This window comes from Apodemus sylvaticus, chromosome 16, assembly GCF_947179515.1.
Source record: "Apodemus sylvaticus chromosome 16, mApoSyl1.1, whole genome shotgun sequence".
In the NCBI taxonomy this organism is placed as follows: Eukaryota; Metazoa; Chordata; class Mammalia; order Rodentia; family Muridae; genus Apodemus; species Apodemus sylvaticus.
The window spans coordinates 18,221,346-18,249,272 of NC_067487.1; positions in this window are offsets into that span (position 1 = coordinate 18,221,346).

The window sequence follows — 27,927 nt, forward strand, 5'->3', positions numbered from 1 at the left end:
AGAACAGAAATACTTCCCGTCACATAATAATCAAAACACCAAATGTTCTAAACAAAGAAAGAATTCTAAAGGCAGTAAGAGAAAAAGGCCAAGTAACATATAAAGGAAGACCTATCAGAATCACAGCAGACTTTTCACCTGAGACTATGAAGGCTAGAAGGTCCTGGGCAGATCTCATGCAGACTCTAAGAGAACACAAATGCCAACCAAAACTACTATATCCAGCAAAACTCTCAATCACCATAGATGGAGAAACTAAGATATTTCATGACAAAACCAAGTTTACCCAATATCTATCCACAAACCCGGCCCTAAAAAGGATAATAGGAGGACAACACCAATACAAGGAGGGAAACTTCACCCTGGAAAAAGCAAGATAGTAACCTTTCATCAAACCCAAAAGAAGTTAAGCATTCAAATTTAAAAAATAACGTCAAAAATGATAGGAAGTAACAATCACTATTCCTTAATATCTCTTAACATCAATGGACTTAATGCCCCAATAAAAAGACACAGACTAACTGAATGGATACGTAAACAGGACCCTACATTTTGCTGCTTACAGGAAACACACCTCAGGGTCAAAGACAAACACTACCTTAGAGTAAAAGGCTGGAAGACAATTTTACAAGCAAATGGTCTCAGGAAACAAGCTGCAGTAGCCATTTTAATATCAGATAAAATTGACTTTCAACCCAAAGTCATCAAAAGAGACCCTGAGGGACACTTCTTGCTGGTCAAAGGAAAAATACAAAAAGAAGAACTGTCAATCCTGAACATCTATGCCCCAAATGCAAGGGCACCCTCTTTCGTAAAAGAAACTTTATTAAAACTAAAAGCACACATTGCACCTAACACAATAATTGTGGGTGACTTCAACACTGCACTTTCCTCAATGGACCAATCAGGAAAACAGAAACTAAACAGGGACACAATGAAACTAATTGAAGCTTTGGACCAATTAGATTTAACAGATATATATAGAACATTCTATCCTAAAACAAAAGAATATACCTTTTTCTCAGCACCTCATGGTACCTTCTCCAAAATCGACCATATAATTGGTCACAAGACAGACCTCAACAAATATAAGAAGATCGAACTAATCCCATGCCTCCTATCTGATCACTATGGAGTAAAAGTGGTCTTCAATAGCAACAGAAACAACAGAAAGCCCACATACACGTGGAAACTGAACAATACTCTACTCAATGATACCTTGGTCAAGGAAGAAATAAAGAAAGAAATTAAAGACTTTTTAGAACACAATGAAAATGAAAACACAACATACCCAAATCTATGGGACACAATGAAAGCAGTGCTAAGAGGAAAACTCATAGCCCTGAGTGCCTCCAAAAAGAAAATGGAGAGAGCATACATTACCAGCTTAATGACACACCTGAAAGCCCTGGAACAAAAAGAAGCTATTTTGCCCAGGAGGAGTAGAAGGCAGGAAATCATCAAACTCAGGGCCGAAATCAATCAAGTAGAAACAAAGAGAACCATACAAAAAATCAACAATACCAGGAGCTGGTTCTTTGAGAAAATCAACAAGATAGATAAACCCTTAGCCAGAATGACCAAAGGGCACAGAGAAAGTATCCAAATTAACAAACTTAGAAATGAAAAGGGAGATATAACAACGGAAACTGAGGAAATCCAAAAAATCATCAGATCCTACTACAAGAGCCTATACTCAACACAACTGGAGAATCTGGAGGAAATGGACAATTTCCTTGACAGATACCAAATACCAAAATTAAATCAGGACCAACTAGACCATCTAAACAGTCCCATAATGCCTAAAGAAATAGAAGGAGTCATAGAAAGTCTTCCAACCAAAAAAAGCACAGGACCAGATGGCTTCAGTGCAGAATTCTACCAGACCTTCAAAGAAGAGTTAACACCAATACTCTTCAAACTATTCCACAAAATAGAAACAGAAGGAACACTACCCAATTCCTTCTACGAAGCCACAATTACGCTGATACCAAAGCCACACAAAGATCCAACAAAGAAAGAGAACTTCAGACCAATTTCCCTTATGAACATCGATGCAAAAATACTTAATAAAATTCTTGCCAACCGAATCCAAGAACACATCAAAACGATCATCCACCATGATCAAGTAGGCTTTATCCCGGGAATGCAGGGTTGGTTCAATATACGGAAATCCATCAATACAATCCACTACATAAACAAACTCAAAGAACAAAACCACATGGTCATTTCATTGGATGCTGAAAAGGCATTTGACAAAATTCAGCATCCCTTCATGCTTAAAGTCTTGGAGAGAACAGGAATTCAAGGCCCATACCTAAACATAGTAAAAGCAATATACAGCAAACCGGTAGCCAGCATCAAACTAAACGGAGAGAAACTTGAAGCAATCCCACTGAAATCAGGGACCAGACAAGGCTGCCCCCTTTCTCCTTATCTTTTCAATATTGTACTTGAGGTACTAGCTCGGGCAATTCGACAACATAAGGAGGTCAAAGGGATACAAATTGGAAAGGAAGAAGTCAAACTATCATTATTTGCAGACGACATGATCGTCTACCTAAGTGACCCAAAGAACTCCACTAGAGAGCTCCTACAGCTGATAAACAACTTCAGCAAAGTGGCAGGTTATAAAGTCAACTCAAGCAAATCAGTGGCCTTCCTATACTCAAAGGATAAGCAGGCTGAGAAAGAAATTAGGGAAATGACCCCCTTCACAATAGCCACAAACAGTATAAAGTATCTTGGGGTGACTCTTACCAAACATGTGAAAGATCTGTATGACAAGAACTTCAAGACTCTGAAGAAGGAAATGGAAGAAGACCTCAAAAAATGGGAAAACCTCCCATGCTCATGGATCGGTAGAATCAATATAGTTAAAATGGCCATTTTGCCTAAAGCACTATACAGATTCAATGCAATACCCATCAAAATCCCAACTCAATTCTTCACAGAGTTAGAAAGAGCAATTATCAAATTCATCTGGAACAACAAAAAACCCAGGATAGCTAAAACTATTCTCAGCAACAAAAGGAAATCTGGGGGAATCAGTATCCCTGACCTCAAGCAATACTACAGAGCAATAGTGTTAAAAACTGCATGGTATTGGTACAGTGACAGGCAGGAGGATCAATGGAACAGGATTGAAGATCCAGAAATGAACCCACACACCTATGGCCACTTGATCCTCGACAAAGAGGCTGAAAACATCCAATGGAAAAAAGATAGCCTTTTCAACAAATGGTGCTGGTTCAACTGGAGGTCAGCATGCAGAAGAATGCGAATTGATCCATCCTTGTCTCCTTGTACTAAGCTCAAATCCAAATGGATCAAGGACCTCCACATAAAGCCAGACACTCTGAAGCTAATAGAAAAAAAAACTGGGGAAGACCCTTGAGGACATCGGTACAGGGAGAAAGTTTCTGAACAGAACACCAATAGCGTATGCTCTAAGAGCAAGAATTGACAAATGGGACCTCATAAAATTACAAAGTTTCTGTAAGGCAAAGGACACCATCAAGAGGACAAATCGGCAACCAACAAATTGGGAAAAGATCTTCACCAATCCTACATCAGATAGAGGGCTAATATCCAATATATATAAAGAACTCAAGAAGTTAGACTCCAGAAAACCGAACAACCCTATTAAAAAATGGGGTACAGAGTTAAACAAAGAATTCTCACCTGAAGAACTTCGGATGGCGGAGAAGCATCTTAAAAAATGCTCAACTTCATTAGTCATTAGGGAAATGCAAATCAAAACAACCCTAAGATTTCATCTTACACCAGTCAGAATGGCTAAGATTAAAAATTCAGGAGACAGCAGGTGTTGGAGAGGGTGTGGAGAAAGAGGAACACTCCTCCACTGCTGGTGGGGTTGCAAATTGGTACAACCACTCTGGAAATCAGTCTGGCGGTTCCTCCGAAAACTGGGCACCTTACTTCCAGAAGATCCTGCTATACCACTCCTGGGCATATACCCAGAAGACTCCCCACCATGTAATAAGGATACATGTTCTACTATGTTCATAGCAGCCCTATTTGTAATTGCCAGATGCTGGAAAGAACCCAGGTATCCCTCAACAGAAGGGTGGATGCAAAAAATGTGGTATATCTACACAATGGAGTACTATTCAGCCATTAGAAACAATGAATTCATGAAATTCTTAGGCAAATGGATGGAGCTAGAGAATATCATACTAAGTGAGGTAACCCAGACTCAAAAGGTGAATCATGGTATGCACTCACTAATAAGTGGATATTAACCTAGAAACCTGGAATACCCAAAACATAATCCACACATCAAATGAGGTACAAGAAGAAAGGAGGAGTGGCCCCTGGTTCTGGAAAGACTCAGTGAAACAGTATTCAGCAAAACCAGAACGGGGAAGTGGGAAGGGGTGGGTGGGAGGACAGGGGAAGAGAAGGGGGCTTGCGGGACTTTCGGGGAGTGGGGGGGCTAGAAAAGGGGAAATCATTTGAAATGTAAATAAATTATATCGAATAATAAAAAAAAACAAAAAAAACAAACAAAAAAACAAACAAACAAAAAAAATAATAATCATAAGATATACTGAAGTTTAGCTATTATAATTAACATTCATTCCTTATGCCATTATATTTAATTCCTCTGAGGCTTTGAGTGAAGAAATAATCATTTTATTAAATTATATGTTGACACATAAGATACGCCAAATCTTATTGAAAATTCTCTGACTTGATTAAACAGTTATCTGCTTTCAGTATTTGGGGAAGTATGATTGTTTGCAATATTTGCCAAAAATATTTACTTTTTTTTATATGCAATAAAGGATCAGACATTCTTAAATTTTAAGCATCTTTTATTCCCCCTTCTGAGTGAGACTCAAGCATTCTCACTTGGAACTTCCTTCTGATTTAGCATCTTTGGGTCTGTGGAGTGTATAACCATGAGAGTCAGTCTGGTTCCTGGTTGAGCAAAGGTGAGAAACCTCAGTTACCCTGAAGGGACAGAAGGCGTTTTGACCTGCTCTTGGGCAACTAGCTCCTGTCATGTAGTTACAGACCCTCATTGCCTTCCATAGAGTTGTGGCTATCAGTCTCGGAAGGGCAATGCCCCAAGGCACTCCACAGATGTAGCTTCAAGATCTTCATTTTAATGAGGTAACTAAAGGCCTGGAAGACTTGACCAATAAAATCTCCTTCCCAGACACTCCTTTCTGTAAAAGATATTTAACCCCAGGCCTGCCCGGAGAAGCAGGATACTGAGAAGGGTTCCTGTGGTCCCTCAGAGGAAAGACATAAATTACCACACATTTCTCATCATCACTCATTCTGTAAATATGTGATTTTCACAGTGCAGAAATACTGATTTCAGATACCAAAATGGGCATTCATTTTCATGAACAGCTTTCTCCTACAATAGTGACAGAAATGCTATTATCTCAAACCTACAAATAATATTGAAGATTTATTTCCAGATCTAGTAACTACAGGTTATCAGCAGTATGATCAATGATTATGTTAATTGGCTTCAATTTCTGAGAATTTGTTTTATCTTGTTGAGCATTAAGAAGGGTTTCTTTAATGAGAAGGAAGTCTAATTTTATGTCACTGTTTTTGGGGGTTTAATTTAATTCTTATGCCAATTAAACAAGCTGTACATTTTAATGTGGTATGTATCATGTTTCATTTAATCTTCAGAAAAATGACATTTTAATTCCTGTTTTCCAGGACTTAGGCTACTTTAAATTTTCTTTAAATTTAAATTTAAAGATTTCTTTAAAATGTCTTTAAATTGCCCCCTACTTCACAAAGTTCTAAGAGGAAATACAGTCTTTTATGCCAACGCTTGTTCCCAGACAAAGGCTGAGACAAGTGTATGTTTATAGATATAAAGACAATTTGACAATACAGCCATTTACTAAAGTGACAGTAGCATGTTCTAAACCTAGGGCCTATAACCTCCCAGCCATGGGGTTTCCCCAGGAGATTACAGAGCTGTGACTACCTGCCCATAGCTGCAGGGTATCAATCCAAACCAAATTCTGGCAGAGTTGGAGCAGTACTTTCCAGGCCCACCCTCTTAGTGAAGAGCTATTTGCAGTTGATGGCTACTGAGAGAAGAATCCGTCTTTTTAAACGTGTGACCACTGGTAGATTTTTCATGATCTAGTGAGAGGCCCTACACTACATACAGGTGAGCACTATCTGGATTTAGGGAATTTTTAATAATAACAACAACAATATAACAGAAAACATGAAGTTGGAGCTTCTGGACACTTGGAGGAATTGAGGCACAGATGAGGAGGAGGGGCTTACATGTTCATGTTTCATTAAAGACATGCATGAAATTCTCAAGAATAAAGAAAACTGAGGGCTGGAGAGATGGCTCAGCAGTTAAGAGCACTGACTGCTCTTATAGAGGTCCTGAGTTCAATTCCCAGCAACCACATGGTGGCTCATAACCATCTGTAACGGGGATCTGATATTCTCTTCTGGTGTGTCTTAAGACAGTGACAGTGTATTCACATACATGAAATAAATAAACAAACAAATAAACAAATAAGTAAATAAATAAATCTTTTTTAAAAATTGAAATAAAATAGAAAAATAGTCATTTATTGATTATTTTGCCCATTTGTTATAGTATTACATCTAAGGATCATTTCAAATAAATCATTAGAAGCTGTCTTTCTTGAAAGGAGGAGAATATAATGTATAAATCTGGAAATAGTGGAAGAATTCAACATGAGAGAAAAAGGATCTGCACTGCAGCCTTGTAGTAATATTAAAACTGCCAGGGCTAGCATCTGATCAAAGAGAAGATTAAAAACACATGGAGAGATATTGGTAGCGATGAAACGGATCAGATGCACTGTCAGAGAACTTATTGGAAATTTTTATTGAGGGGTTCAGAGCAGTGATAGAAAGAATAGAAGAATCTTTTCTAAAGTGTCAGGAAAATTGAAAACTTTCACAATTGAAGTTCTCTGGAGGATAAAAAAAAACACAAATTCAACTAAACTTTATTTTGTCATAATTGAAATATTAATAGTTAATATTAAATTATAGAAAATACATTTAGAGAAATAAAGTAGTTCAATTGTATGAAAACATTTATATACTATCATAAAGCATCAGTGATGTACAATATTGGTGGGTAGACTTTAATATGTGTGTGATAATTCTAAATAAAACTATAAATAAGGGAAAAGAACCAAAATTTGAAAATTCTTTCTACTATGAATGAGAATTTGTACTACATGTTTCTATGCTATTTCTTTTAAATGTCTTTACATAATAAACCTTAAACTAATCTCATTTATATAATTAATTTCCTGTCTTCTCTTGAGGTTTCTACATGATAGTTACTATGCTACTGATTTTTAGAACAAACATTTGTTCCCCAAAGCTACACATGAAATATCTTTGACTCTCTTCTTATTTAATACATAACCTATTAGTCCCAAATCTAATAGGGCTAGATATTAGATTCTGAGAGCCAACCGCACACTGGAGAGTCCAGTGATAAAGAATGAATGATTTGCTTCATGGTTGACAAGTCGGTGTCTTAGTATACCTATGGAGTGCCTAAATGCAGCTGCATAGCTAGAAGGCTATGGTTGGTTTCAAGTGGTTTATTCTCATCATGAAACTATGGTGGCAGTAGTTAGACTGAAGAGATTGTTGAGTTGGTGAACTGCTAGACTTTATGAAATGTTAGAGCATTTCTTCATGTTTGTTTGTTTGTTTGTTTTTTTATCTAGAGTATCAATTGTATCTGAAAAATCAATGCAAGGCCCTGGAAAACTGTCAGCCTTCCAAATTCCTTCTCTGGGGAGATGGGGGGGGGGTTGGTTATAGATATGTACTTCAAGGTGTTTCCTGGCCTCCTCCCAAGACTTTCATTTGCCTTTTAGCTTACCTCTGCCCAATGGAGATAGCTTAGAAAGAATGGTATAAATTTTCTTCACTCACCAACTGGGACGCTTATCAACCCTGCAAGGTGAAAAGATGGTGAGGCTGCTGTGTTGCTTTATACTTTAGTGTTCGAGAGTTTAAATATTTTTTTTTTTTTGGTAAGATTGATTCAGTTTAGTCTTAAGTTGCTCAATTTGAATAATAGAACAATTATTTTCTAGATTGAGGATTGTTGCTAGGGCCAGTAGTTTTGTTGCTCTCTGGTTTCTCTCTTGCAGCATTTAGGCACTCCATAGGTATACTAAGACATCGACTTGTTAACCATGAAGCAAATCATTCATTCTTTATCACTGGACTCTCAAGTGTGTGGTTGGCTCTCAGAATTAACTACAAGGGTGCTTGTTTACTGATTACCTCTTTCAAAAGAACTAATTTCAGCCTTGGCAATTATGTAAGGATCTGCATTCTGAAATTTGGCAGAGTATTGGTTCAAAATGTTTGCTGAATGAATAGATGATTTAGTGACTAGATGAATAAATTAATGGAAAAATCATTTCCAATATCTTTACCACAATATTGTATAAGATAAATATTAACTCCTATACTTAATTCTTAAATGTTTTGTTAAAATGTGATTTTGTGCTTTCATTTGCTAACATATTCTAGGCTTAATTTTAGTGGAAATTATGCAAATCACACTTAATCATCGTCCTATAACACAGTTCTAAATGAAACATTCCCAGTAATTTACAATGCATTTGAAGCGATGTTATTAAAACCAGTTCCCATGATCATCTCATCATTCTGGCCTATTCATTCATTGCAATTTTTGATGTTTTTGTAGTAATTAAAGGGTATAAGATTGTTTATAGTGTGTGTGAAAATGCTCTTAGATAAAATAATTTATTTCTGCTATTTTTATTTGCCTCAAAACGAGACATGCAAACAAATTCTTTGTGGATAATTATAGTCAATGTCATTTGAGAATCATACTGATATCTAATTCAGTAATGTTGGTAAATGCTCAAAGAACTATTGATTGGGTCTTTGCTTTATCAACCATATGTCATTTTATGAGAAAATTTAATCTTAGTGCCTGGGTCACTAAATTATAATAATGTTTAAAGAAATACACTCTATCTGTATTTCTTTAAGAAATATGTTACCTTATGTTTACAAAGTTTGTATCTTCCAGTTCAATGCTATACTTCTTAGATAATATTTCTTTATATTTAAGTTATTGATGTGTTGAGGCATATTTAAGACAAAGCACACAATTATTTTTCAGTCTAGAACTGACTCAGAGAGTCCCTTAGGAAAAACAAATCTTAAGATTTCAAGACTGTGTCGCCTAGATAGTCTCTCTCAAGTGTATCAGGGAAATTGTCTTTAAATATTTAAGGTAAGAAAATATTTCCCTTAAGAAATTTGTGAGTACCAAATTGCATCTAATATTTAAAAATATTCATAGAGAATCTAAAATTTTATGAAAATCCAATGGTACCATGGCTGCCATTTATGATTTAATAGCAGAAATAACAAATAATAATAATACACATTGAAAACAAAATGTACAAATGGAAGGTAGGTTTAAAACACTGACCCCTTACTTAGGAAAAGTATTTCAAGGGTCACTTAATTAAAGGATCAAGAAAATGGAAACAAGAGACTGATGATTAAAAACAGGAGCTATAATGAGTTGTTATAGAATATGTCTTGGTAAATGTTTCCTTCAGATACCCAGCTGTATTCAAGAATTGACTTCAAACAAAGACTCCTATAGAGCATTGATTTATTTTTCCTTTTTGGAATAGTGACTATTCTTGTGCATTATCTAACCTTCCTGAATAACCTTCCTTGTATTCTATTAAACCTAGCAGGTTTTTTGACTCAAGCACCACCACTAAGCTACTAGGGCATATTACTATTTAGTTTTGCTGTAGATTATGAGATCATAGACTTAGCATTGCTGATGTATAAAGATAATACTTTGAGTAACATGGAAAACAGTAAGTGACTTTTGTCTATGGAAGAAATTAAATCATCGGGACCCAGTGGTCAAATTATATTTCCCTCTAAAATTGTCTGAAATAACCTAGTATCCATGTATTCATTCACACGTCTGTGCACTCTTCTACAGCACTGAACTGTGTGCCATGCAAAATGACTAAGGATCATATGTGTATATTATTGAAATCATTGGCCAGCCTATACAATGAGCATAGAAATGATATTTTATTTTATTCTATTGTATGCGATGAAGTTTGGGAAGTTTTGTTTTTCCCCTATTACACACTCTGGCGAAAGCTGTATGCCTTGTCAGGGGGACACACAAGCAGCCATAGTGAGGTTACATAAAAAAGAAACGATGTCATCATGTATGGAATAACCATGTAATCTGGGCACTCCTGTTCATGGCAGGAACGAAACCCATGACAACCTGTGTTAGAACAACCCGGGAATAGTTTCTACGGCATGGAAATTTCTTTTCGTCAGATATTTCAGAAATTACATTGGTAATTAAGTAATGGACAAATGTTGTGTGAATGTGAACATTTCCTGGAATCAACACTAAGCACTAGAAGACATGCTTTTCTTTGCGTGTCCAGAAGAAGAGGGCAGTGATCCAACCCTAGTACTGGCTCTTCTTTCAAACTGGTTGGCTTACACTGCTCAAGCCAAGCTCCAAGTGGAACATTATGTCCATAAAAATTTCAAGTTATTGGAAAACTCTCTCTCTCTCTCTCTCTCTCTCTCTCTCTCTCTCTCTCTCTCTCTCTCTCTCTCTCTCTCTCTCTCTCCTCTCTGTAGTGAAAGAATCTTGAAATTTATTGTAAGTTTTGTCAAATTATGGCAAGGTTTTTTTATTGAATATATTATTCATTTACATTTCAAATGTTATTCCCCTTCCCGGTTTCCCCCCTCCCCATAAACCTGCAAGCCTTCCTCCCATGCCCTGCCTCCAAGAATATGCTCCTCTAACCCCCTCAGTTTCCCTTTGTTGGGGCATCTATTGAGCCTTTACAGGACTAATCTCCTTCCACTGATGCTGACAAGGCATTTCTCTGCCACATTTTTGGCTGGAACCATGTGTACCCCTTGGTTGATGGCTTAGTCTCTGTGAGTCCTGGGGCATCTGGGTGGCCAACATTGTTGTTCTTCCCATTGGGCTGCAACCCTCCCCACACCAAGCTCCTCCAGTTTGCCCTCCAAATCCTTCAGTCCCTGCCTCGCTCAGTCCAATGGTTGGCTGCTAGTATCTGCCTCTCTATCTGTAAGGCTCTGGCATGGCCCCTCCAAAAGACAACCATAACAGGCTCCTTTTGGTACACACTTCCTGTCATCCCTAGTAGCTATGGGGTTTGGTGACTGTTTATAGGATGAATCCCCAGGTAGGACAGTTTCTGGGTGACCTTTCCTTCAGTCTCTGCTCCACACTTTGTTGCCATAATTGTTCCTGTGAATATTTTGCTCCCTCTCTCAGAGGACAAAGCACCTCCCCCCACTTTGATCTTCCTTCTTGAGCTTCCTGTGGTCTCTGAATTGTAACTTGTTTATTTTGAGCTTTTGGGCTAATATCCACTTATCAGAGAGTGAATACCATGTGTATTCTTTTGTGATCGGGTTACCTCACACAGGATGACACTTTCTAGTTCCATCCATTTGCCTAAGAATTTCATTTATTATTTTTAATAGCTGAATAGTACTCCATTGTGTATATATACACCACAATTTCTGTATCCATTCCTCTGTTGAAGGACATCTGCATTCTTTCCAGCTTCTGGATATTATAAATAAGAGTGCTATGAATATAGTGGAGCATGTGTCCTTATTACATGTTAGAGTATCTTCTGATTATATGCCCTGGAGTGGTATAGCTGGGATCTCAGGAAAACTCTAAATACAATTATTTTAGAAAATTAGATCTTATCTTTGAAGCATGCATAGGAATCATTATTTAATCCTTAGTTACCTGGATTGAAATAGAGACATCTTATCTGGACACATAAAAACATTCTAGGCTGATCCATTTCTTTAAATTACCAATCCTGAGTGGGCTTCATAGTATTTTGTAAAGACTAACTACCTTAAAATTATGTAAATTGATTAGGCTTACAAAAAAATAAAACAATTTATAATTATTGTTTTATTGGGATTTATTTGTTTATTTTTGAGAGAGAATCTCAGTCTGTACCTCTGGATGGCCTATAACTCACTAAGGCAGTCTGTTCTTGAATACTCAGAGATCCTTTGCCTCTGCCTTCCAAGTGTTAGGAGCAAAGGTGAGAGCCACCATACCCAGCTTTAATTCTTGTATACTGTACGAGAGTTACAAATAAAGGCAACAGGTGTCATCCAAACTGAATAGTACTGGCCTCATGCTATTGGATCCTGATGCAGTTGGTCACCATGCATGCTTGCTCCTTAGGATCAACTGTTGAGAAATAGGGGGTTGGTTTGTTTTAAAATATTGTTTAAACCATGATTGTATAACTTGTAAAATTTATTTGCATAAAATCACAAGTCAATTTATAGGCAACCATTTAGCTATTTAGTCAAATTGGAACTCCCACGACTTTTCTTCCTTTTTGCACAAAAGGATGAAGTGGTAATGAGCATTTTAGGTTTGAGTCATTCATGGGAAACAGTAAAATATACGTTCAAGCCTGTTTGCATTCTTTCACTGATCATTGTAAAGAGATAGCTATAGAGGATTTAAGGAAAACAAAAAAAAAAAGGGATTTAACTAAAAGTGATTGACTCATTTCTCTATTTGCATTTCAAACTGCTTCTGCTTGCATAGAAATTTATTTTCTGGGTAAAAACAATTGTACAAGAAATCTTATTTTCTTATTCAATTATTTATTTAATTTCCATCCAGATCATAGCTTCTCTTCCTTCCTCTCCTCCCAGTCCCCCTTTCTTTCTTCCCCTTTCCCATTCACTCTCCTACATTTCTTCTCCCATGACTATCAACGAACCTTCGCATATCAACTTACAGTAGGATTAGATACAACTTCATCTATTGAGCCTAGACAAGGCAGCCCAGTTAGGGGAAAGCAATGTTGTCAGAGACAGCCCTTGCTACAGCTTGTGGAGTCTGACATGAAGAGCCAGATGGGCAGCTGTTGACATGGGTGCTCTCCGGTCGACAGTTCAGTCTCTAGAAGCAACTATGGGCTCAGTACAGTTCTGTAGGGTTCCTTGTGGTGTTCTTGACCCCTCAGGCTACTTCCATCCCACATGTCATTAAAGAGCCTCAATTTTTTTTTTTTTAGAAAAAAAAAGACTTTCATGTATTCTTAAACTGTGATATATTGATTTATATATGTGTGTTTTTTATAAAAATAACTTTGTGGTTATGTAACCATTATTTCTCCTCGAATTGAGCTCTTCATCTGTGCACTTGCTCCTTTTCCATTTTCATGTACAATTAATGGATGTTATTTAAAACATGGCAGTAAGGTTTGGTCATTTATTACTGGTATTGACAGTTACAATGTACTATTGGACAGATCATATTGTATTCAGTATCCCAAAATAGTTCTCCTAGGTAAACATATAAATTCCACTGATAGTCTTTATGGAAAATAGTTTGTAGTTAAGGAGGTTAAGAATGTCAGATCATCCAATAGATTAATAGATGTCTGTGTACAGATTTAAAGTGAGTAATAATTTTGCAAATATTTTGACCAAATATTAATGAATTAAAAATCTCATGTTTAGTACTTAATATGGTAATATATATCTCACTGAACATTAGTATTGCTCTTTTATTTTTTTCATTTTTAATGGTTATTTTATTTATTTGCATTTAAAATACTATTCCCTTTCCCAGTTTCCTCTCCACAAATCCCCTATCCCCTCCCCTCCTCTGCTTCTATGACGGTGTTCGACAACCTGGCCACTCACTTCTGACTCAGTGCCTGTCTTAGTCAGGGTTTCTATTCCTGCACAAACATGACCAAGAAGCAAGTTGGGGAGGAAAGGATTTATTGAGCTTACCCTTCCATGTTGCAGTTCATCACTAAAGAAAGTAAGGACTGGAACTCAAGCAGGTCAGGAAGCAGGAGCTGATGCAGAGGCCATGGAGGGATGTTTCTTACTGGTTTGCTTTCCCTGACTTGCTCAGCCTGCTCTCTTATAGAACCCAAGAGCTCCAGCCCAAAGGTGGTACCACCCACAAGGGGCCCTCCCCATTTGATCACTAATTGAGAAAATGCCCCACAGCTGGATCTCATGAAGGCACACAGCTTGTCTTCTAGGCTCCAGCTGCCTGTACTCCACTGCTGCTGCTGTTCTTGGTGGTCATCGAATGGTACTGGCATCTCCAAAACGTTGCTATCTTCCACTGTAATTAGGCTTCACCAATAGCCTCTCATAGGCTCTCTTCATGGTGACAAGCCTCTGCTCCTAGGCATGATCTCTTCAAGTCCTGGGCCATCAATTGCAATTGAGGCTGCTCCTTCACCAGTGGCCTTCTGTGGCCTCTCACTGTGCCAAGAGCCTTAGGTGCTCTTCATGACCCCTTCATGCCTTCAAAACCAGTACTATCTGGGTGACTCTTACACAGTACCAGTTTCAGCCACAGCACAAAATACAACTGTGGCTATCTCTGGAACACACTCTCTATGCTCTCAGAAAACACTTCCAAGAAGATTTCATCTCAGTGATGCTGGTCTCTTCTTAATCACCACTAATTTCTTAGCTCCAGTTAACCAGCATCAATAGTCCCAGTAACACAAAAGTTTGCTTTAGTGGTTCTGGTATCTTGTTACTCACAGCTGATTCTTCAGCCCCAGCTAACCAAAACCCACACAATCTTCACAATCAAAATATGGCCACTGTAAGAGTCTTTAATCTTCCCTCTGAAATTTCACAAGCCAGGCCTCCATCTTTTGCACTGTTCTTAATATTGCCTTCCAAGCTCCTACAGAACTTTCCACTGAGCTCTTAATATTCTAATGGCTTTTCTAGCTCAAAGTTCTAAAGTCCTTCCACAATCCTCCCCAAAACATGGTCAGGTTGTCACAGGAATACCCCACTTCTGGTACCTATTTGTCTTAGTCAGGATTTCTATTCCTGCACAAACATGACCAAGAAGCAAGTTGGGGAGGAAAAGGTTTATTGAACTTACACTTCCATGTTGCAGTTCATCACTAAAGGAAGTCAGGACTGGAACTCAAGCAGGTCAGGAAGCAGGAGCTGATGCAGAGGCCATGGAAGTGTGTTTCTTACTGGCTTGCTTCCCTTGCCTTGCTCAGTCTGCTCTCTTTTAGAACCCAAGAGCACCACCCCACAGGTGGTACCACCCACAAGGGGCCCTCCCCACTTGATCACTAATTGAGAAAATGCCCCACAACTGGATCTCATGGAGATACTTCCCCAACTGAAACTCCTTTATCTGTGATAACTCCAGCCTGTGTCAAGTTGACACACGAAACTAGCCAGTACAGTGCCCTAGCATTCTCCTACCCTGGGTCATCGAGCCTCCACAGGACCAAGAGCCTCCATTCCTAGTCATGTCCAATAAGGCAATCCTCTGCTACATATCCATGGTAACCACCCCCTCATGTGTACTCTTTGGTTGGTGGTTTAGTTCCTGAGAGCTTTTAAGGGGTCTGGTTGGTTGATATTGTTGTTCTTTTAATTGGGTTGCAATTCCCTTCAGCTCCTTCAGTCTTTGCCCTAACTTCTCCATTGACTTCGCATGCCCAGTCTGATGTTTGGCTGTGTGCATCTGCATCTGTATTGGTCAGGCCCTAGAAGATTCTCTCAGGGGACAGTTATACCAGACTCCTGCCAGCAAGTGTTTCTTGGCATCAGCAATAGTGTCTGGGTTTGGTGGTTGCATATGGTATGGCTCCGTATGTGGGGCAGTCTCTGGGTGGGAAACAGGGCCAAACTGGACATCACTTGCTGCCAAATAGGGCTTTTTTTATGCAAGGAATGGGATACAACTAATGTAGTTATTGGCCAAAAGGGTCCAAAGGGATCTGAAGGAACACCCAAACAATCTGACTAGTACTACACCAGATTACTCAAGGTAAGACCCTATTGCTGATGACACAACTCATTGAACATGGAGAAGGTGAGATGGCCTATCTAGAGACTTCACACTTACTGGGTAGTGTCCATGGTACTTGAAGACACTCTTTGTCCTACCAAAGGAGAAGGGTTAGCACCAACCCAGTTACAAACCCTTCTATCTAAAACTGTTACTTACATGCAAGATATCCTGCAAGATTTAGTAGTGGCATAGAGTTTGTGGCAGTATCCAACCAAGCTCTGGTTTGGTAGCAGGCTCACTTTGGGAAATGAAACCAATACCAAAATGCTTGGGTAGACAAGACCTGAGACTAGATATCCCAGAGACCTAGGAGAACACCAAAACCAAATACTAATATTCTGCTAAAAGAACATAGCAACGAAATGACTGCTAATGACACTCTGCTACCCTCATAGATCATCATCAGAGGAGCTTCTGTCTGCATCAGATGGAAACAAATACAGAGACTCAAAGCCAGATCATGTGCTGAGACTGAGAGACCTTGGAACACTCAACCCACTTGAGATGTCTCTATCAAATCCCTCCCCTCAAGTCTCAGAGAACTCTAGGCAAGAGGAAGCTTAAATAGTGTAAGAATCAAAGGGGATGGAAGACAGCTAGGAAACAAGGCCTTCTAGACACAACAGGACTGGCATATATATATGCCAGTGAATATATATATTCACAGATACTGCAGCAGCATGCATAGAGATTGCTTGGATCTTTACCACAGGGGGTCCTAGAACTGAGAGAATTTGGTACACATCCACATCTCTAACTTAGCTAGTTCCATCTGATAATCACTTGGAAATGGAAAATTTAGTTTTGTCCAAGGCAATACTAATGTTCAGTAAGATATATATTACCATATTAAGTAATAAATATGAGATTTTTAATTTTTAAACAATCCAGTCTTTTTTAATTTTTATTTTCTATATTCTTTGTTTACATTCCAAATGATTTCCCCTTTCCTGATTCCCCCCTCCCCATAAGTCCCATAAGCCCTCTCCCCTCTGCCCATTCCCCAAACGCCATCTATTAAAAAATGGGGTACAGAGCTAAACAAAGAATTTTCACCTGAAGAATTTCGAAGGGCAGAGAAGCACCTTAAGAAATGTTCAACATCATTAATCATTAGGGAAATGCAAATCAAAAACAACCCTGAGATTTCACCTCATACCAGTCAAAATGGCTAAGATTAAAAACTCAGGAGACAGCAGATGTTGGCCAAGATGTGGATAAAGAGGAACACTCCTCCACTGCTGGTGGGATTTCAAGCTGGTACAACCACTCTGGAAATCAGTCTGGCAGTTCCTTAGAAAACTGGGCATGACATTTCTGGAGGACTCTTTTTTTTCCTGGTTTTTTTTCTTTTTCTTTTTTTTTTTTTTTTTGAGACAGGGTTTCTCTGTATAGCCTTGGCTGCCCTGGAACTCACTCTGTAGACCAGGCTGGCCTCAAACTCAGAAATCTGCCTGCCTCTGCCTCCCAGAGTGTTGGGATTACAGGCGTGCACCACCACCGCCTGGCCCAGAAGACCCTGTTATATCATTCCTAGCCATATACCCAAAGGATTCCCTGGCATGCAATAAGGACACATGCTCCACTATGTATTTAGCAGCCTTATTTATAATAGCCAGAAGCTGGAAAGAACCCAGATGTCCCTCAATGGAAGAATGGATACAGAAAATGTGGCATATTTATACAATGGAATACTACTCAGCAATTAAAAACAATGACTTCATGAAATACTTAGGCAAATGGTTGGAACTGGAAAATATCATCCTAAGTGAGGTAACCCAATCACAAAAGAATACACATGGAATGCAGTCACTGAGAAGTGGATATTAGCCCAGCAGCTCTGAATACTCAACACACAATTAACATATCAAATGATTCCCAAGAAGAAGGAAGGAGAGGGCCCTGGCCCTGGAGAGGCTCAGTGCAGCAGTGTAGGGGAATGCCAGGACAGAAACAATCCAGTATTAAGGTTAGTCTTCCTGCCCAGCTGCAAAAGGCCAATACAAAATGAATTCAGAGGCAGCTTATAAGGGATCTATTTAATTAGGGATGGCTTTCAAATCAGAGGTTTAGTGTGATCATGGTGAACGGTGTATAGGCAAAGATAGTCTGGAGAAGCTGAGAGTTCTACATCTGGATCCAAAAGCAGTGGGAGGAGAATGAGACTCACTTCTTCCAACAAGGCCATACCTCCAATAGTGCGATCCCCTATGCGTACATGGGGTCCATTTTCATACAAACTAACACACACAAACACACACACATGCACACATACACACAAAATATATGTATTTATGTAACAACTATTAATGAAAAATAGAAGCCCTGAATTTGAAAAAAAATGTTTCTCTGATTCATTTCTTTATCTGCCCCTCCATTCGAGGTCATTGTATGGGATTAAACGTATGTACTAAAGGATTCTAGCCAGAGGGATTAAATAAAGGTAAATACTAAGGGTTTGCCTGCATTCCACTGGGATCACACAGACCTAGATGGTCTCTGGATGTGATCAGAGCAGCCATGTTGCTGGATTAAAATTTCTTTCCTTTTTTTTATTAGATAAATTCTTCATTTACATTTCAAATGTTGTCCCCTTTTCTGGTCTCCCCACCCACCCTGAAGCTAATACACCATAAGCCATCTCCCCTCCCCCTGTTCCCCAATCAACCCTCTCCCTCTTCCCTGTCCCAGCACTCTCCAACACTGCAGCATGGATCCTTTCCAGGATCAAGGGCCTCTTCTCCCTTTGATGTCCAACAAGGCCATCCTCTTCTGCCTATGGGCCTGGAGTCATGGGTAACTCCATGTGCACTCTCTGGTTGATAGTTTTGTCCCTGGGACCTCTGGGAGTACTGGGTGGCTCATACTGTTGTCCTCCAGTGGTGCTGCAAAACCCTTCAGCTCCTGGGGGTCCTTTCTCTAGCTCCCCCATTGGCGACCCTGTGCTCAGTTCAATGGCTGGCTGAGAGTGTTTCCCTCTGTATTTGTCATGCACTAGCAGAGCCTCCCAGGTAACAGCTATATCAGGCTCCGGTCAGCAAGTATTTGTGGGCATCGATAATAGTGTCTGGGTTTTGTAACTGTTTCTGGGATGGATCAATAGGTGGGGTAGTCTCTAGATTAAAATTTCTAACAGTGGTGGTCCCATTCAGGTGACCTAAGAGGAGAGCACAGACCCATTACACTGCAGAGGTGGGCAGGCACAGACAGGTTGAACCAGGGTAGCAAAAATAGGTTACAGGGGTGGAGAGCACAGACAGGTTACACAGGGGTAGGGCCCAGATAGGTTAGATAGTGTGTCCCAAATATGTTTGGATCAGAGGAGAGAGACATGGTGTTTTAGAACCTAGCACGATGATTCTTGTATTCAATATCCTATGATATATATTCAAAATAATTATGTTCCCAAAGAAGAACTAGAATGTTCCTAATAGAAAAATGATTAAGACTGAATAAATGAAAGGCTACCTACTTTAGTAAAATCATCATATTTGTATGATATTTTGCAATATCAAACTGTACCTATACATATGCATAAATAGCTGGGTATGAGGAAGTATTTTTTCTCTCATGCATTGATAAAGCAAACTATTATTTTAAATGTATCTAAATTATAATTAAACTATTAAAATCATTTCTATAAGTTTCAAAGTCAATTCCCTTTTCTTTCTCTTGGTCTAATCGTACCTTTTATTTTCTTTTATCAGAACCCAGTTCCTGTTCTTCTTCATTCTGTGACTGTGAGAAACATGATGAGCAAAAGCAACTTAGGAGAGGAAAGGGTTCATTTTATATTATACTTACAGATCAGTTCATCCTCAAAAGAAGTGAGGAAAGCAAGTCAATCAGAGACTGAAAAGCAGTCCATGGAGGAACCCTGTATACCGATTAGCTCCCTGGCACATGCTCACCCCAGTTTCTAGTACAGTCCAGACCTGCTTACCTAAGGGATGGTTCCACTTATCTTGGATTGTGCCTTCCCACACAAATATCAATCAAGACATTCTATCACAAACATGGCCACAAGCCAATATGACCAAAGTTGTACAATTGGAGTGTCCCTTCTAGTTGTGGCTCTCGGTTGAGTCAAGTTGACAATAAAAACAAACCAACACAATTCTTATCCTTTATTGGCTATATTTTTTTAGTCAACTCATTTCTATGTTTTGCTGGATATTTATGCACCACATATAATAAAAGGAATGCTATTTCAGGTTGGAGACCTCTTACATTGTGTTTAATGTTGGACCCTCAACATATGTTAAAATGAGTTTAGCATGGGAGACTAATTAGAAATAGGGTCCACACTTCTTTGTATATGCTAAAAAATGTAGTTCAGTATTCAGTGGTGTTGGAAGCTAATTTAGACAAGTGCACACACGGCTGGTGCAGCTCAGAGGTCCACCTGAGTGGCTCACCTGTACGACCACTGAGGCCAGACCTTAGAGTGCCATTGCTGAGGCATCCCTTTGGCCTTTATCCTAATCTCATAACTAATAATTTTTTTAAAAAAATTGTTGATTAATTTTTCCCATTTTGAAATTTATTATGAAGGAAATCATCTGTTATCCAGGGCAGCTTGTGAAAATCCAGAAACCCAGACATCATTGCCAGTGTGAAAAACAGAGTGGGAGGTTACCTAAGGCCATCTTCTGTAAAAACAAAAGAAATATCACCAACACATCTCAGCTTCCCCTTGCTCCTGTGTTCACATTTGCCACGACCTTCCTCTCAGCCGAGGACAGAGGCATTATTAAATCCTGACATCCCTTTATTTAGACAGTGCATCTTGATATATTTTATCAGTAGATTACTTGGCTTATCCTTTTGAAAATCAAATGCCTAACCAGTTATTTTATAGAAAGGAAGCCCTTTAGATTTAATAGCCAGAAGGAATGCTTGGTCATTGTTTACAAAGTGCAAATATCTGAAAGGGATATGGTTAAAGCCTTTATTATGCATTGAACAGTGTATTTTTATTTGTCAGAAGCATAAAACATCCTGCTTAAGAAAGTATCTGTATTCACTAGGATGAAGGCGGTGCACTACTGCAGAATGGGCTATGGCTTCCTTGTGCTTAAACAGAATCGGGTAAGTCTCAGCATGCTGTGAACACAATCATAGCAGCCATCTGAAGGTCCCACCACTGCTGAGCTAGCAGCTGTTCATCACCAGCAAGGATCCTGCTATTACTGAGAAATTGTTTCTGCAGTGCTCCATGCAATCTTTCTGTAGCACAGGGTTTCAATGCCACAAGGGCTCCTGTGTAGTCTGGGATTGATTGAGCAAGGAACTACTAGCCATAAATAGCACCTAGTTAAGTGGAGACATCACACTCATGAAATGGTAATCCTATAGACTGCAGCAGCAGGCATGCAGTAATTCACATATAAATCATGATGAGCACACAGAAACTATGTGCCTGTATCAGAAAACTACTTTTAAACCGATATCACACACACACACACACACACACACACACACACACACTTTTCAAAAACAATAAATTTTAATTTTAGAGTGCACTTGGTACACTTTCTATAAATCTGAAAGCCAAAATAAATTTTTTTCCGAGCACTTTATGCTATCTTTGCATTATCTAAGTAAACAGGACATTCTCCCAAAATTTAGTCTACCAATAGGAAGTCTACATGATTGGAATCTAGGAGGCATTGACTCAATGGTTGATCATAGGTAGCCCAGATGGCATTATGCGAATCACTTATGTATAGCATGAAGACAGTAGCTGCCCCGCATGGCTTATTCCAGAATTGTACAGAGGGTTTACTGTAGGTGGAAGCCCTTGAAACCCTGTGAGTGCAGGATAGTGAGCAGATTGCATGAATGACACTCACTCAGGTTCACCTCATATTCCATTGACTACTTACCTATATGTCTGTCTCTGTTTTAACATACAGTCTACAAATAAACCAAATAATTTTTCATTTTCAAAGCCCAGGAATACCATTTTATTTTTAATAAACCACATTTTCGTATTTCTAAAACATATGCTTTCATATGCATGTTCTTTCATGCAAAATATTTATATTCTAGCTAATTGATATGCATGTGATTTCAGGCTGTCAATTGATATTTTCACCAATTTATGTTAAATATAATCTCTAAATTTTTGGGGGGAAATTATCTGTCTCAACATAATTCTTTACTCAATTGGTATTAGTTTATAATGTACAAATTAGTCCATACACACACACACACACACACACACATATATATATTCATGCTTAATGTGGAATTGGTATATTTTAGTAAACAGCTATGAAAGAAATCATTATGTAGCTATAGATATTGAAATATATCTTTTTGCCCCCCACTTTCTCTCTCTCTCTCACACACACACATACACAAAAAAAAGAGAAATCGAGAGATCTGTAAAATTATGAATTTTTTCTTTTCAATATACTCATCCAATCAGCTTTGTCTGTACGAATGCTCTCTCTTAAGTTTATTGCACACGGAGGACAATCTAGAAAATGTAATTTAATTTTTTAATTAAACCTTCACTTCTATTTAATTGCACACTACATGTTCTCTAGCACAGAAACATAATGAGAAGGAAGCAATTTCAAACATGCTTAAAGGTCTTACACTGCTCCAAAGTAGGGCTGGTTTCCATAGCAACTGGCATACCACCCTCTATTTATTCCAAATAAATGACAAATCAAAAGTGCAGCTGTAATACCAGGGAATTCTATTTCTCCCAACATGATACAAAGATACCAATGTCCCTACTATCACAGTTACTGCTTGCTATAACCTAATAAGTGGGAGAAGGGTCTGAAAAATTCAATCTGTGGTTTCAGTTTTCTGCCATTTGATGACTGTTACTGTAACCTTGATTTGTAACTCTGCAACATGTCCTTGGGTGAGAAAGCAAAGCAGAAGGCCTTCTTTTCGTGATGTTAGGTATTTTACACTGCAAATGAGATCTGTGTCTCTTAACCTAGAAAGCAAATCAAATTTCAAATGACATCATCTAATAGCTACTGCTGTTAGATGCCCTCAACAGGATTATTAATCTGAAAATGCACCATCTGCAAAGCACTAACCTGTCCTGTTAAGCTAAACAAAGACAGGAAGGCTCAGCTGGGCTCTTTGCTGTCTCCATCATGCCTTAGTTAAATGATTCCTGCCTAGGAAATACGAAAACAGGGTGCAGGGAGGCCATTAAGCTGGTTGGTGTCTATATGGATATCAGTTTCTGATTGAGCACGAAAAAATCATTTTCCACATTAATCATTCCTTTGTATGTGTAAGAACACAGACAAACACACCTATGCACACCAAGTAAATATCAGAACCAAAACAGCTTGAGAAAAGTGTATTTGTACCTTTCATATTTGAACGCATTCATAAATTCTGTCATGAAATAGCAGATGTTATCACAAATTAAGTACTTGTTACTAGGCAGGGAAAGTTCCATTGCTTCTGTTTCTTATGAAAGCGTTAAGTATATGCCACCACTGTTAGTGCAAGGACTTGATCAGTTATTAACAAAACATATGATTCTTTTTTTGTCAAAATGAGAATGTCAAGCTACTAATTAAATCACCCACATGGATGCATGAATGTTGTCCTGGATTTCAACGTTAGAGATGAAGGCAAGAAAACTCAGGGAGATCCAGCTAGTGTAGCCTGTCACGATCTTCTTCTGGTTGCACACCAAAAGTGTGGATGTGATAATCACCAATGCAGCACTGTGTTTATTTTTCCCATTATATACTAGCAAAGTAGTTCCTACGACCAATAGCAGCATCTCCTGAAGGACTGCTAATCCCCTCACACCTTCTGGCTTCACTGTGCCAGCAGCATCCTTCCTTAAATCACTGATGTAACAGCTCAGAAGGAACAACAAGTACACTCCATCTAAGATTCTCTTGAAAATGCATATGCCAAGTTTTAACTGCAAGAGAAAATGTGAACTACTTAGAGAACAGTAGCAATAAATGCTGTCTTCATAAAAGGAGAATGTACAAAGCCACCTATAGATCTATCTAAACTACTGTGTGAATTAGTCTTCTAAACACCTATTTATTATTAAAAACAATGTAAAATTTAAACCAATTATCACAGATATAGCAAATAGATGTCTGATTAACTGAAATTACGTATTGAATCAAACACTTAGAAAAATGCATCTTTCTTTAAACACCTGAACTCAATGTAATAGTATTGCTTTACTTGAGAATACATCAGATTTAGCATAAAGTGGACATGATTGTCAGGGAATAAACATTTCATAAGAGCAAAGCTGCAATGTACATGCTTGAATACATTATTTACTGTCTCGTATTATTTGTTATTCTCCTTTAACATTAGAGCTTAAAAGAAATCTGTCTTGCAGTGTTAATGTGAAGAAGCATGAGAAAACCTATTAAAACTCCACAGTGCCTGGCACTAAGTGGGAAATTTAAAAAGTTGTTTTCTTCCTGTCCCTTAATCTATCAAAAAAGAAGCAGAAACTTTTCAGTTTCTGAAGCCCATTCTTGATAACTCTATAGCAAGTTCCTTTCTCAGCATTTCCCAGTGTTTCCCATTCTGTTTCAGATGGAAGGGAGATTTCCTTTTTAACACAGCACTTTGCATTTCCTATTATGTGTAGGGTATAGAGGAAGTGGAGAGGTGTTGATTTTGATAAAGAAATCTATAACATGTATCAAGTAAATAAATTCCACTATTGTTGTTATTTAACTGAATCGATATTATATTAAATGCCTCCCAACAACATAATTGTAATAGTGTACAATTATCACAGTATCATAATTGTACAATTATGTACATTAGTACAATTATGTAATGTAATATAGTACATGTAGTGTAATAATTGATCTCTCAAACCTGATCAGAAAACCTTATGACATAATTGTACTTATATAATAACTCATCTTTCAACCTGGATCATAGATTTTCTTTTTGGGAGTAGACAACTGATTAGCACAGGGACCTACAACTGGTCACAGTACAAAGAGTAAAAGACTATGAAGTGCTTAACATTAAGTTGGATATCTACTGCACACAGTATCCTCCCAAGGCTCAGAAATTATTGCAGAACAAGGAACAGAGGGAATCTGTAGATAAAGAGATGGAGAATGTAGATGGATACAAGAAAAATAATGTCTGTTAGATACAGCAGGGATGCTTCCAGAATGAACTCACAGTTCAAACAAGACCTACTTAAGCTCAATCAAATCCCAGCAAGAAGAGGGGAAATGGGAAGTTGGCTTCATCCTTAGATGAGGACTTATTGGTAATTGAAATCTGGAGAGAGACAGAGAGAGAGAGAGAGAGAGAGAGAGAGAGAGAGAGAGAGAGAGAGAGAGAGAGAGAGAGAGAGAGAGAGAAAGAGAGAGAGAGTCATTTTTTCTTTAAGACTGTAGCTCCTGATGAGTTAATCACTCTAGTGGAAAATGCATAGAAATGGAAATGGGAAAGGTTGATCTGGAAGGAGTCAGGAGAAGGGATGAATAAGATCAAAACACATCGAAAGAATTGCAGGCCAGCAAGAAATGCTTTTAGCAGGAGAAATAGTATTCTCCAAGGATTAACCTCCTAATAGGTGATCCAATACCAAATTGTCAGACCTCAATTGTATACATACATGTAACAATTTCTTTCCATATATATGGAAAGAAAGAAGTCAGTTGTGCTGTATCCCTGTTATTTCTCTTACAGGAGACAGGCATCAACTCTATAACCACAAATATAGAGTAACACACTGTTACAATTATGTTCATTTTGTCATTTTATCTCTGCAGTTTTGGGATCTCATACCCCAATACCTTACTGTGGAAAGGGATTTATATGTCTATTTTCTGACCCAACTCAAATACACACATATATAATTCTACCTTGGCTGAAAACAGTTTATCACAGTTTTGATCAATTGACTATTTACTATTTATGACCTTCTGTTTATTTGTTTAAATGCTTTATATTGCTTGAGAATTTCATTTCTGTAGGTATTGTGTTTTGATTGAATCCTCCTTTCAAACTCCTGTCCTCTCCTTCCTTCCTCATTCTTCTCCACGAGGTTTATGTGCTTACTCTCTTTTTTACTGGATTATTTTATTGGATATTTATTTTATTGGATATCTATTTTATTGGATTTTAATTTTTTATTGGATATTTTCTTTATTTACATTTCAAATGTTATCCTCTTTCCCACTCTCCCCCTTCCTGGAAACCCCCTATCCCATCCTCCCTCCCCCTGTTTCTATGAGGTGTTCCTCCACCCCCCTCACTCTCACTTCTCTGCCCTCAATTCCTCTACACTGGGGGATCTATCTAGCCTTCATAGGACCAAGGACCTCTCCTCCCATTGATCCCTGACAAGGCCATCCTCTGCTACATATGCAGCTGGAGCCATGTGTGCTCCTTTTTAGTGGCTTAGTCCCTGGAAGCTCTGGGGGGTGGGAGGGTCTGGTTGGTTGATATTGTTGTTCTTCCTACAAGGTTGCCAACTCCTTCAGCTCCTTCAGTCCATACTCCAACTCCTCCATTGGGGACCCCATGCTCAGTCCAATGGTGGGCTGTGAGCATCTGCCTCTGTATTCATAAGGATCTGGCAGGCCGTCTCAGGAGACAGCCATATCAGGCTCCTTTCAGCAAGCATTTCTTGGCATTCACAATAGTGTCAGGGTTTGGTGACTGTATACCGTATGAATCCCCAGGTGGGACAGTCTCTTGCTGGTTTTTCCAGCAGTCTCTGCTCTACACTTTATCTCCATATTTGCTCCTGTGAGTATTTTGTTCCCCTTCTCAAAAAAAACCAAAGCACCCACACTTTGACCTTCCCTCTTCTTGAGCTTCATGTGGCCTGTGAATTGTATCTTGGGTATTCTGAACTTTTGGGCTAATATCCACTTATAAGTGAGTTCATACCATGTGTTTTCTTTTGTGATTGGGTTACCTCACTCAGGATGACATTTTCTAGTTCCATCCATTTGCCTAAGAATTTCATGAATTCATTGTTTTTAATAGCTGAGTAGCACTCCATTGTGTCAATGTACTACATTTTCTGTATCAGTTCCTCTGTTAAAGGGCATCTGGGTTCTTTCCAGCTTCTGGCTATTATAAATAAGGCTGCTATGAGAACACAGTGGAGCATGTGTCCTTATTACGTGTTGGAGCATCTACTGGGTATATGCCCATGAAAGGTATAACTGGGTTGTCAGGTAGTACTATGTCCAATTTTCCGAGAAGCAACCATACTGATTTCCAGCAATGGAGAAGTGTTCCTCTTTCTCTACATCCTCACCAGCATCTGCTATCACCTGAGTTTTTGATCTTCACCATTCTGACTGGTGTGAGGTGGAATCTCAGGGTTGTTCTGGTTTGCATCTTTCTGATAAATAAGGATATTGAACATTTCTTTAAATGCTTCTCGGCCATTTCAATATTCCTTAGTTGAAACTTCTTTGTTTAGCTCTGTACCCCATTTTTTTTATTTTTTTAATTTATTGATATATTTATTTACATTTCAAATGATTTCCCCTTTTCTGGACCCCTGCTCCTCGAAAGTCCCATCAGTCCCCTTCCCTCCCCCTGTTTTCCCACCCAACCCTTCCCACTTCCCTGTTCTGATTTTGCTCTATACTGCTTCACTGAGTCTTTCCAGAACAAGGGGCCACTCCTCCGTTCTTCTTGTACCTCATTTGATGTGTGGATTATGTTTTGGGTATTCCAGTTTTTTAGGTTAATATCCACTTATTAGTGAGTGCATACCATGATTCATCTTTTGAGTCTGGGTTACCTCACTTAGTATGATGTTCTCTAGCTCCATCCATTTGCCTAAGAATTTCATGAATTCATTGTTTCTAATGACTGAATAGTACTCCATTGTGTAGATATACCACATTTTTTGCATCCACTCTTCTGTTGAGGGATACCTGGGTTCTTTCCAACTTCTGGCAATTATAAATAGGGCTGCTATG